General features: G+C 41.8%; 1 long non-coding RNA gene across 1 annotated transcript; it reads right to left on the minus strand.

The window, feature by feature from the left end:
* Positions 1 to 224: 224 nt before the first annotated feature.
* Positions 225 to 11,873, minus strand: LOC103163583. Its single transcript, XR_004772255.1, has 3 exons — positions 11,660 to 11,873; positions 5,111 to 5,180; positions 225 to 354 (listed from the first exon to the last, which is right to left on the minus strand). It is a non-coding gene; the product is annotated as an uncharacterized LOC103163583 (long non-coding RNA).
* Positions 11,874 to 11,907: the final 34 nt, after the last annotated feature.

Consider the following 11,907-nt stretch of genomic DNA (forward strand, 5'->3'; position numbering starts at 1 on the left):
TTCTGGTTTTTTTGGGGGGGGCATGGGTTTTGGTTTGTTTTTTGTTTTGTTATTTATTTGTTTGTTTATTTACTTATTATTTGGAGGCAGGGTTTCTTTGTGTAGCCCTGGCTGTCATGGAACTTGCTCTGCAGACCAGGCTGGTCACGAACTCATAGAGATCCACCTGCCCCTGCCTCTCAAGTGCTGGGATTAAAATTGTGTGCCACCACCACTCAGCAGCAGCTGCTTCTTCTTCTTCTTCTTCTTCTTCTTCTTCTTCTTCTTCTTCTTCTTCTTCTTCTTCTTCTTCTTCTTCTTCTTCTTTCAGTACTGATCTTGATCCAAATTAGTTGGCAAATCTCCTCCCTGCAACTATTAAAATACAATTCAACAGTTTTTATGAGTTAAAGAAACAGTGGAGGGGGGCTGTTGAGACAGTATCTCCCTGGCTGTCCTTGAATTCTCTATGTAGACCAAGCTGGTCTTGAACTCACAAAGATTCGTCTGCTTCTGCCTCTGCTGGGATTAAAGGTGTGCACCAATATGCCTGGCTTAAAGATACATTTTTCTGAGATCACAAAAGGTTTAATGATGATCAATGCTTGCACCACCCTCTAAGCAACTGAGCTTACCAGACAGCTAGAATAGTTTGTTGACTGGTCAGGAAAGAAATTATTTTCCTCTATTACCTAACACCATGGAAAATTACATCCACACCATATTTTACATAGGAAGCTTATTTTATTATAGTTTAACAAAATAAAGGTGACATTTATCTGGTCCTATAATATTTGCTGATTTCCTTTTAAATAAGTGGGCCACCAAGCCTGAGACTATTTTTTTTAATTTATTTTACATACCAAGCACAATTTCCCTTCCCTCTTATCCTCCTGGCCTCCCCCCACCTACCTTCTACTTCTGCCCCACCCCACCCCCATCCCTTCCTCCTCAGTCTCCATTCAGAAGGGGTAAGATCTTCCATGGACGTCCACAAAGCATAGCCTATCAAGTTGAGGTAGAACCAAGGCCCTCCCCCTTGCATCAAGGCTAGGCAAGGCATCCCACTATAGGGAATAGGTTCCAAAGAACCAGTTTATGCATCAGGAGTGGGTCCTGGTCCCACTGCTAGGGGCCCCACAAACAGATCAAGCTACACAACTATCACCCACATGTAGAAGGCCTAGGTTGGTTCTATGCAAGCTCCCAAGCATAGGTTCAGAGTCCCTGAGCTCCCACAGCTCAGGTCAGCTGATGAGACTATTTTTTTAAGGGCTTACTTTTAGTTAGCCTCTCTTGCCACTAGGTGTTGAACCTAGCCTCTAAATACAGCTGGTCAAGCATAATGTTTATGAGCAAGGTTTTGTCTTAATCTGTCGAAATATTAATATTCCAGCTTCAAAAGTGACTACAGAACAAGTTTACTTCCCTGAAAATTATTAAATATGAATAATGAACAAAATAAGCCTTCCCCATGCCAACTTTAACTCTCCTTGTATGAACTTGGGAAGGAAAGGAGAGGTATTTTTTTAGCACCAGAAACAGTGTAGTTAATAATAAAGCTCCCATCATTTCAAGTTGAGTGTTTTACATTCTTCCTGCAAGGAGAAATGGATCCAGTAAGTGTGTTCCTGGCAACCTGAGGTTACCATGGAGCCTCAACTGGCCTCGTTTAATCAGGAAAGGGCACTTAACCTGCTGGCAGATTGCATAGACGGAATAACTGCACTGGGTAGGTACTTAGACCTGTTATCCTTTATCGAGTGAGAGAGCTGGCCAGTCACATTATCCCTCCTTCCACTACTTGTGCTGTGAGCTAGACATAGCATGGATCCAGGTTTAGGACATCCCTTGATGCCATAAAATTATACTGCTACATAGTCATTTGCACCTCCATTTAACTGTTGCATTATAAGAAAGCATATAATGCCCCATATTTAAGTTTAATTTGAGGAACATTACTTACGGAGTAGGAAGTTTCCTTTGTATTTGCTTGAATAAACTAAAAAGAAGCACTACCTATGAACTCAGGGCTACACCAAGGGGCCTCTAAATCTTAGAGCTGTCCTACCTCACTAATAATGATACACATGAATGAAACAAACCTGTTGTTTTCTACCATATTAGATAACCTAATGACAAACTGCTAAAAGAAATACCAGAGAAATAAACAGAAGTGTAAGATGTGGCTCAGCTGTTAGAGGACTTGGATGGTATTCATGAAGCCCTGGGCTCTTTTCCAGAACTACATAAATCAGGGCTGGTGACACAAACCCCATTTGGGGGTTGAAGCAGGAGGATCAGGAGTTTATGGGATGGATCCTTGGCTGCACAGCAAGCTAGAAGACAGCCTGGGCTGCACTGTCTCCAAAACATAATAAAATAAACAAACAAAAAACAAAGAATCCTTAGCTTTAGTAATAAAAGAGCTGGGCTTAGTGCCATGCATTTAATCCCACACTCCAGAGGCAGAAGCAGGTGGATCTCTGTGAGTTCGAGGCCAGTATGGTCTACAGAGTAAGTTCCAGGATAGCCAGGCTACACAGTGAGATGGTGAGGAGAAAGGGTGAGAAATGGGAGGCAGAGGAGAAAGAGAGAAATAGGCAGGCTTAAGGTTTAATCATTGATCGCTGGTGGTGAGAATTAAAATGTTAATCTCACTACCAAAAGAAACTCAAAATTTTTATTTTATTTACATATATCTAATAGTGGAGGGGAGTGGCTGTGTGCTATCATGCATGTGGAGGTCAAAGAGCAACCTGGCCTTTCCTTCTACCATGGTCTCTCCTTCCAGCATGTGGATTCTACAGATCCATCTCAGGTGATCAGGCTTGGTGGCAAGAAGATGAGGTGGGAATACTCTAAGAGCCAGAGGAGCTGGGGATTTGTTAATGGAATTTGTTATAAGATTGTACCTCCTAGTGCAGCCCAGGCTGTCTTCTAGCTACACCCAGAAACTCTCACTAACAACACTGCTTAAACATGAACTGAAAAAGGACAACAGTGATAGATATGCCAAACAAATGGAAGAAACCATCCTGAGTGAGGTAACCTAGACACAGAAAGACAAACATGGTATGTACTCACTCATAAGTGGATATTAGACATAGAGCAACCTACAGTCCACAAACCCAGAGAAGCTAGGAAGCAAGGAGGATCTTAAGAGAGACATGTATGAATCCCCCCCCACACACACACAAGGGGAACAGGGACAAGAAATCTCCTGAGTAAATTGGGGGTAGAGGGAAGGGAGGAAGAAGAGGAAGGGACAAGGGCAGAGGGAAGAGAACATGAGGGATCAGGAAGGTATAGTTGGGGGAAGGACAGAGGAGGAGAGCAAGGAAAGAAATACGTTGATAGAGGGAGCCATTATGGGCTTAACAAGAAACCTGGCACTAGAGAAATTCCCAGGAATCCCCAACGATGACCCCAACTAAGAATCTAAGCAATAGTGGAGAGGCTACCTTAAATGCCCTTCCCACATAATGAGATTGATGACTACCTTAAATGACATCATAGAACCTTCATCCAGTAGGTTGATGGAGGCAGAAGCAAAGATTTACAGCTAAGCACATAAAACCGAACTAGGACCCCTGAATGTGGGTGTCAGTTGGGGGGCTTTGGCAGTCTATGGGGACTCTGGCAGTGGAACCAGTATTTATCCCTAGTGCACAAATGGGCTTTGGGAACCCATTCCCTATGGAGGGATACTTGCTCATCCTAGATACAGGGGGGAAGGCCTTGGTCCTGCCCCAAATGATGTGACAGACTTTGATGATCCCCATGGGAGGCCTCATCCTCTCTGAGGAATGGATGGGGAAATGGTGGGGGGAGAGTGGGAGGAAGGGTGGGAGAGGCAAAATAAGATTGCTTTTAATTTAAATAAAAATTAAGTAAAGTAAAAAAGAGAAAATAGGTAACAAAAAAAATAGAGATGCCAAAGTGGACAGGGAAAGTCCATGAGGTCCCAACTCTACACCAAGAACTATAGGCAACTGAGGAATACTGAGTGCAGAAGAAATAGTCTTTTGCAAGGAAAAGCACACCAGTTGTTTGTCCAATACTAAGTTAGTCCAATATTAAATACTATATGCATATGAGTAATGTTATACAGATGAAGGAAGTTACATTTAGAAACATATGTATATACATATACATAGATGCATGTAATGAGTATTAATGAAAAAGACACGAATCTGAAAGAGCAAGGAGGGGTTTGGATGGAGGAAACAAAGAAATAATGTAATTATAATCTCAAAAATGAAAGAAATGTGGAAAAATTAACCTATCATTGCAACAATAACCTTTTTCTTTTTGAGATTATGGTCTCACTATGTAGTTAGTGCTGACTCTCTTGGAAGTCACCATAGATACCATGTTGGTCTTGAATTCAGAGATGAGTCTGTCTGCCTTTTGTTTTGTTTGTTTGTTTGTTTGTTTGTGTGTTGTTGGGGTTTTTTTTGGTTTTTTAAAAGATTTATTTATGTATACAGTCTTCTGCCTGCATGCCAGCAGAGGGCACCATATCTCATTACAGATGGTTGTGAGACACCATGTGGTAGCTGGGGAATTGAACTCAGGACCTCTGGAAGAACAGTCAGTGCTCTTAATTGCTGAGCCATCTCCAGCCCCCTGTCTGCCTTTTGAAACTAGGATTAAAGATGTGTGCCACTCTGCTTGACATCAGATTTTATTTACTTCTGCCAAGTCTTTTGTTAGTAACAGTGTTTTAACTGACTCCTTTTTTCTTTTTGGATTTTTTGAGACAGGATATCTCTGTGTAACAGTCCTGGAACTCATTTTGTAGTTCAGTTTGGCCTTGAACTCACAGAGATCTGCCTGCCTCTACCTCCTGAGTGCTGGGGTCAAAGGTATGTGCCACCATGCTCAGGCTGCATTCCTCTTTTCTATTCATGGCTTCCATGCTGCTGTAAGCACCAGCCTTCAGCAGCTCAGGAGTTGAGGGGGAGCCACAGAGTTGGCAGACTAATTACTCAATTGACTTTTCTATTTGAGGGAGTAAAACTTAATTCTCTAGGGCCAGTGAGCAGGGCAAAACTTAATTCTCTGGGGCCGGAGAAAAAGGGAAACACGCACACACATACACACCTCCACCATATCAGGATCTCACCTAGAGTGATGACGAATGGCAAGCCTTCAGCAGGTCAGAGAAACTGAAGAGGAAATGCAGAGAGGAACTACTGAAAAAACAGACACACGATGACTTTTCTGAGAGTAAAGCTTACTTCTTTATTATTCTTGTTGCTTGTCCTTCTCTATCTCTTCTGTTCTTCTACCCTGTTTCCCTTCTTCTGTTTCTCTATTTTTTTTCCTTTACAGCTTATCTACCCCAGCAAAATCTTTCAAGCAATATAAAACTAGCATTGTGGTTACACTTTATATTTAAGTGAATGATTATAATGAATACAAGCGAAAAACAACATGTTTCTCATCTCTCTTACATGATTAAGCATTTTATGTATTACAAGTGAAAAACAAATTATCCCCAGGAACCCACATACAGTTAAACATTTATCCTTTAGATTTCTACCATTTACATAGGCAGTTTTTATAATTGCTGGAAAACAGGTTACTAGTTTCATTTTTCATATTTCAGAGTCCAGTTCAATTACCTTAACTAACCATCCAATTATTTGTTGTCTAGACACAAGAAGTCATTATTTAAAGCTTTGTTTTAGCTGTGGTACACACCAAAACCAGTGAACACATATCCCAATATTGAAAAGAACTTGAGCTAACTCCTGGGATTTGATTGTTTTTCTTAATTGTTAACCTAAAAGTTTATGTGGCTCCTCTAGAGAAACATATAAGTCTTAGCTGTGTGACACTCCGTTGTTCTTATTTCCTATCCTCTGCAGCCCCTGCTTTATCAGGGACAGGGGCAATACTATAGTCTATCTTTTCTTATATTAATTTTCCTACTAAACTAACCTCTAACACAATCGCTTACTATATGTGTTAGAAACCCTTAATCATCAAAATTGTATTTAAACTAACACTATTATTACTTCAGTTAAACAGCACAGTTTAAGAGGAAATCATGACAATCCATAGGTAAAAATGCCCAGTAGAACGGGATATTTTCGTGAGATAATTATACTACATGAAAGGCAGTTGGGGATTCCCCCCACACCCATTCACACGATGCTAGATACCAGAGAAAAATGGCAGCAGCAAACATGTAAAGGCACAGCAGTAGCAAAAGGCATTCTGGGGCTGAGGTCCTCCGGGCCTTATCTGAGATTCACCTATCAGTGCCTTGCTTCCTGGTGAATATATCTCCTGAAGCTCAATTGCTACCTTAGGTTCCTCTGACATGGTCCCTAGCACTTGGCTTTATCATTTTTCTAGTATCTGCTTATTGTATTGTTATTGAAACACACCTTAAAAGAGGAGATTGACTCACACAATACTAGGTGTTCCTGCTAGTCTTCGACAGGAGCTTCGCCCTAATCCAATTAACTCTAGTCAGTGTGTGTATATCATGTAATAGAAATTTGGAAACCTACACACACACTCAAACACATACATACACACACACACACACACACACACACACACAGAGAGAGAGAGAGAGAGAGAGAGAGAGAGAGAGAGAGAGATGCAGACACATAGACATACACATAATATTGCTGTGAGGTTGGGGGGAGTTGAGGTTGAGACAGGGTTTCTCTGTTTAACACCCCTAGCTGTCCTGGAACTCACTCTGTAGACCAGGCAGGCCTCCAAGTTATAGCTACAAGTTATAGAGACCCACCTGCCTCTGCCTTCTAAGTGCAGGTATTAAAGGCATGCACCACCATTCCTGGCTTAATAAACATAATCCTAAAGAAACTTGTGAGTACATGGGAAAAGGCTAGCTAGTGGAGATGGCAGTTGATAACAACAGGAAAAAATAAGACTCTATGGAGAAATCTGTGAGCAAATTGTAAATCTAGAAAACCATAAGGTGTGCTGACCAGAGAATGGGGTGACAAATTTAATTCACCTAGACTACGTATGTAGGAAATAAGAGTAAAAAGTTAAGTAGTAGCAAAATGTGCAAAGTCTGTTTAAGGTTTAATTATTTCTTGAAAACCAAGGAGCTACCTGTATATTAGAGAACAAAGTAAGTGACCACAGCATTTTAGGAAGACTTTTCTGGTGGTTTCGGGCATGACAAAAATGGGTCCAGCAGAAAGGAGCTACCTGGGAGGTTACCAACATGAATGGTGAAGATGGAAAGGGCAGGAAGGATGAACTAAAAACGATTAGCTTGTAGGTAACTTTTGGATTGCTGTGAACAAACAAAACATCTGGAATACCAGAAGGAAAGTTCTGTTTGACTCATTGTTTCAGAGCGAGTTCAGCCCATGGTGATTCAAAAGGAATGGGACAGGAGCAGCTGCACAGAATCAGGGATGCCTGGTGGCAGTTTTTCACATTTTGTCTGACCAAGAAACAGAAAGCTAGACTTTAAGCAGAGACCTGCTCTTAGTAACCAGTTTCCGTCAGATGGACAGCATGTTTTAAAGCCTCCAAGGCCTTCACAAGGCCATAGGGAACTGTGGTAGACTATTGTAAAAGCAAGGTAAACTGGGGAGGATGGAGTTAACTCCATCCTCAGAAAAAGCCACCTTAAGGAATTCTCTGAGTGTCTCAAGGCTGATTGAGCTCCAGTCAAGGAACCATAAACAATTTCAAGGGGAACCAAACTGTGCTCACCCTGGACAAAGTGACCCCATAAGGCAATGAGTAAATTTTGGTAAATAACATCTTCTCGCCACAACTGTCTTTGTGGGCAACTGTTAGTAACAACTTTGAAATTCCCCTAGCCCCATGTCAATGAATCCAAAGGCCACCTACTCTTACCCAATCCGGAAGAGTCCAGGCATGTACCACTGCTTGCAGTTTTTTCATTTATAAACCCCTTGCAGTTGAGGCCAGGTACCCTTTTCCTGAAGCTACTATGCCAGTTTGCTGAACAGGCTCCCTGCCAAGGCTTGTAACTTAACATTAACCCTTATGCATTTGCATCAGTGAGTCGGCTCCTTGGTGGTCTTTTTTTGAAGGTCTCACGAACTTGGCATTATTATTATTAATTATTATTTTATTTGTTGAGATAGGGTTTCTCTGTGTAACAGCCCTGGCTGTCCTAGAACTTGCTTTGTAGACTAGGCTGGCCTAGAATTCACATAGATCTACCTGCTTCTGCCTCCTGAGTGCTGGGATTAAAGGCGTGTGCCACCACCACCCTGCTTGGTATAATATTATTTTCAGGTATGTGACTTTTGTTTATGTAGCATTTGTTTAACTCTGTGAAGCTGTGATTCTTTGTCTAAAACACCTGCTGGTCCTAATAAAGAGCTGAGCAGCCAATAACAAGCAGGAGCAAGGATAGGCAGGGCTGGTAGGCAGAGAGTATAAATAGAAGAAACAAAGAGGAGCAAGAGGAGAGAAACGAGAACAAGAAGAGGAGGCCCTCAGGGGTCAGCTACCAATCCATCTAGCCACCCAGTCAGCCAGGAAGTAAGAAGGAAAGTAAGATATACAGAATTAAGAAAGATAAAATCCCAGAGGAAAAAGGTAGATGGGGTAATTTAAGACAAGAAAAGCTGGTTAGAAACAAGCCAAGCTAAGGCCAGGCACTCTAAAAGAATAAGTCTTGCCGGGCATTGGGTGGCGCACGCCTTTAATCCCAGTACTCGGGAGGCAGAGGCAGGCGGATCTCTGTGAGTTCAAGGCCAGCCTGGTCTCCAGATCGAGTGCCAGGACAGGCTCCAATGCTACACAGAGAAACCCTGTCTCAAAAAACCAAAAAAAAAAAAAAAAAAAGAATAAAAAGCAAAAACCAAAAGAGAAAAACAGCACAACAGGAAACAAATGTTCAAAAGAGGAGTCTATAGAGGGCATTTCACACCCAAATAAATCATAGCCTTTCATGTCTGGCCCTCGAAAGCTCATCTGCACAACTATGTATGTAGGACATATGTCTGAGAGTGATTCTCAGCTTTTATTGCTTCCTCTGGCAAGGAGGTGGGGGGAACAAGAGGATCAGCTTAGTCTCAGGGACTTCATGAAGCTATTTTGAATTGTTTACTTTCCTGCTTAAGGGGTGTCCCTGCAGGATGGCATGTTTCAATCTCAGAGGAAACTGCTATACAACACCTCTGAGACACACTGAAGTGCCTCAGCAATCTTCTAGATAATTCTGAGGCTAGTCAAATTGACCATGCAATCAGTTACCACAGACTGATGGAGTTATACCAGGAGGCACCTGGCATCTAGTTGTCTTTGTTGTTATTATTACAACTATTGCTTTCTTTTTCTTTTTCTTTTTCTTTTCTTTCCTTTTTTTAAAGACAGGGTTTCCCTGTTGTAGTCCTGGCTACCCTGAAACTCATAATGTAAACCAGGCTGACCTCAGAGATCTGCCTGCCTCTGCCTCCTGAGTGCTGGGATTAAAGGCATGTACTACTACACCTAGTTTATTTCTATTACTACATTCCTGTAGCTAGTTGCAGTATATGTTCATTTCTTTAAAGACTGTAAAATGTTGATGTCTTAGCTGGTTGGTTCTTTGACTATGGGACTACTCATTTTGAGATACAATCTAATTGAAAAAGTCCAGATAAATGATTATTTATATCAATGTGTTATGAACCACAGCATGCTAGCACATGCCTAACACTTGTAAGGTAGAGGCAGGAAGATCACGGGACTCAGAACAGTCAAGCATACACTTTTTTAGAAAGGTACTTTCTCAAGAAACAAAGCAAAATGTGGTAAAAATGATTGGCTATTTTTCTACTGATATCCAAAGGGTTTTATGAATTGCTTGAACTACAATAATTTTATGGTTTAAAGCATATTTTATATCTTTCAACCAATGCAACTTTATCTTTACAGCTGCTCAAAATATTCCAAGTTGGTAACAGAGCCACTTTAACTCAAGTCCTTAGCTTTGTTGTTGTTGTTGTTGTTTTGTTTTTCGAGACAGGGTTTCTCTGTGGCTTTGGAGGCTGTCCTGGAGCTAGCTCTTGTAGACCAGGCTGGTCTTGAATTCACAGAGATCCACCTGCCTCTGCCTCCCGAGTGCTGGAGTTAAAGGCATGTGCTACCACTGCCCGGTTAGTCCTTAGCTTTCTGGTATGACTAAATGTTCTGTGCTATACTTTGGTTTCTCTTCAGATCATATAAATCTTTTGCCTTTTAAATGTTCTATGCTACTATACATTTACTTTTCCTTAAATACTGATACTTTCTTAAGACAGGGCGATACAAACCAACTATGACTTTTTTCTACAAATGTACATATTTGATAGGTGTGTTGAGGACCAGTGAAATTGGCCAGGGCTAGGCCAAGTGAGGAGCGGTGAAGACAAACTTTAGAGAGTAGTACACACACTGATCTGATGGAAGACTGAAAGACCCCAGTGGGCCAGGCGTTGGTGGTACATGCCTTTAATCCCAGCATTCGGGAGGCAGAGGCAGGCAGATCTCTGTGAGTTCAAGGCCAGCCTGGTCTCCAGAGAGAGTGCCAGGATAGGCTCCAAAGCTACACAGAGAAACCCTGTCTCGAAAAACAAAACAAAACAAAACAAAAAGAACCCAGTAAACACACACACACACACACTTGTGTTGGAAATGGGTAAAGTGTTAAGGTTAGCAAGAATGAATATCATGAATAATATTTTAGAAACTAGGGATTGTCATCTTCCAAGTGTAGACTTGTTTTGACATTTTATAGGAGTGGCTCTTTGGAATGCCCAAGGTGTTTTCACTTCCTATACTCAAGTGAGCCCACGCCAAATTATGTTTCTTGAAGATCTTGTATTACTGTTACTTCTATTTTTCCCTTTTGTTGTTGCAGTTTCGTTTTTCTAGTTAGGGTTTCTTTCCCTGGCTACCCTGGAACTCACTCTGTAGACCAGTCTGGTCTTGAACTCAGAGATCCGCTTGCCGGAGTGCTGGGATTAAAGGCTTCTGCCCCTGCTGCTGGGCTGTGCTACTGTTACTTCTAATTTGTGACTTGTTTCTCGAACATTGTCTCAATACTTCTTGTTCATCCCCATTCCTTCTTACTGGAGTTCTCCTTGGATATTAAAGCATTTGTTCATTCTGTCTGGAAGACAATCGTGCCTATCTACTGCTAGATTTTCTTTACTCATCTGAGCTATCAGTCCTCATCTTAACAGGAAGGCCTCTGTGCTAGCTCTTATCACTATACAGCCTACTTTTTCTTTCACAGAGTTCATCACAATTGTCTTTCTTTTTTTAATATATATTAATATATATTAATATATTAATATATATATATATATAATGAGATAGGGTTTCTCTGTACACCCCTAGCTGTCCTGGGACTCACTCCATATACCAGGCTGGTTTTCCAAGTCAACCTGCCTCAGCCTCCAGAGTGTTGTGATTAAAGGCGCGAGACACCACCACCCAGCTTCATCACAACTTTCAAGCTGTTTTACTCATTCATGCCGTGGCTGCCTTATCTAGAAGATAAAGTCAGACTTCCTTTAAGGCACAGAACAGATCCTAACCATATTCTTAATCCCTGGGCCTAGAACAATAATTAAGGAGACACTGTAGACACTACTGAATAAGTAAATGAAAAGGACATTATATAACAGCCTCAGATTCTGTCTCACAATCATTTAAAGCCTACCAAACGATTCACGTGGGAAATCTGCACCTCTGGGTGTAGGAAGCGCCGCTGAAGGCAAAAAAAAAAAAAACAAAAAAAACAAAGATCACGTGTCCTTCCGCCCCCGGAAGGAGGAAGGTTCCCTGGACGTGCAGACTGCGCGGGGCGTGACGACGTGCCGAGACCACGCCCCCTCACGTCGCGCCTCCTCCGCCCGCCTCAGCGCTGTGACGTCCGGCGCGAGGCACGGGGCGTAAACAGCGCAATGC

This window comes from Cricetulus griseus (assembly GCF_003668045.3).
Source record: "Cricetulus griseus strain 17A/GY chromosome 1 unlocalized genomic scaffold, alternate assembly CriGri-PICRH-1.0 chr1_1, whole genome shotgun sequence".
Taxonomy (NCBI): domain Eukaryota; kingdom Metazoa; phylum Chordata; class Mammalia; order Rodentia; family Cricetidae; genus Cricetulus; species Cricetulus griseus.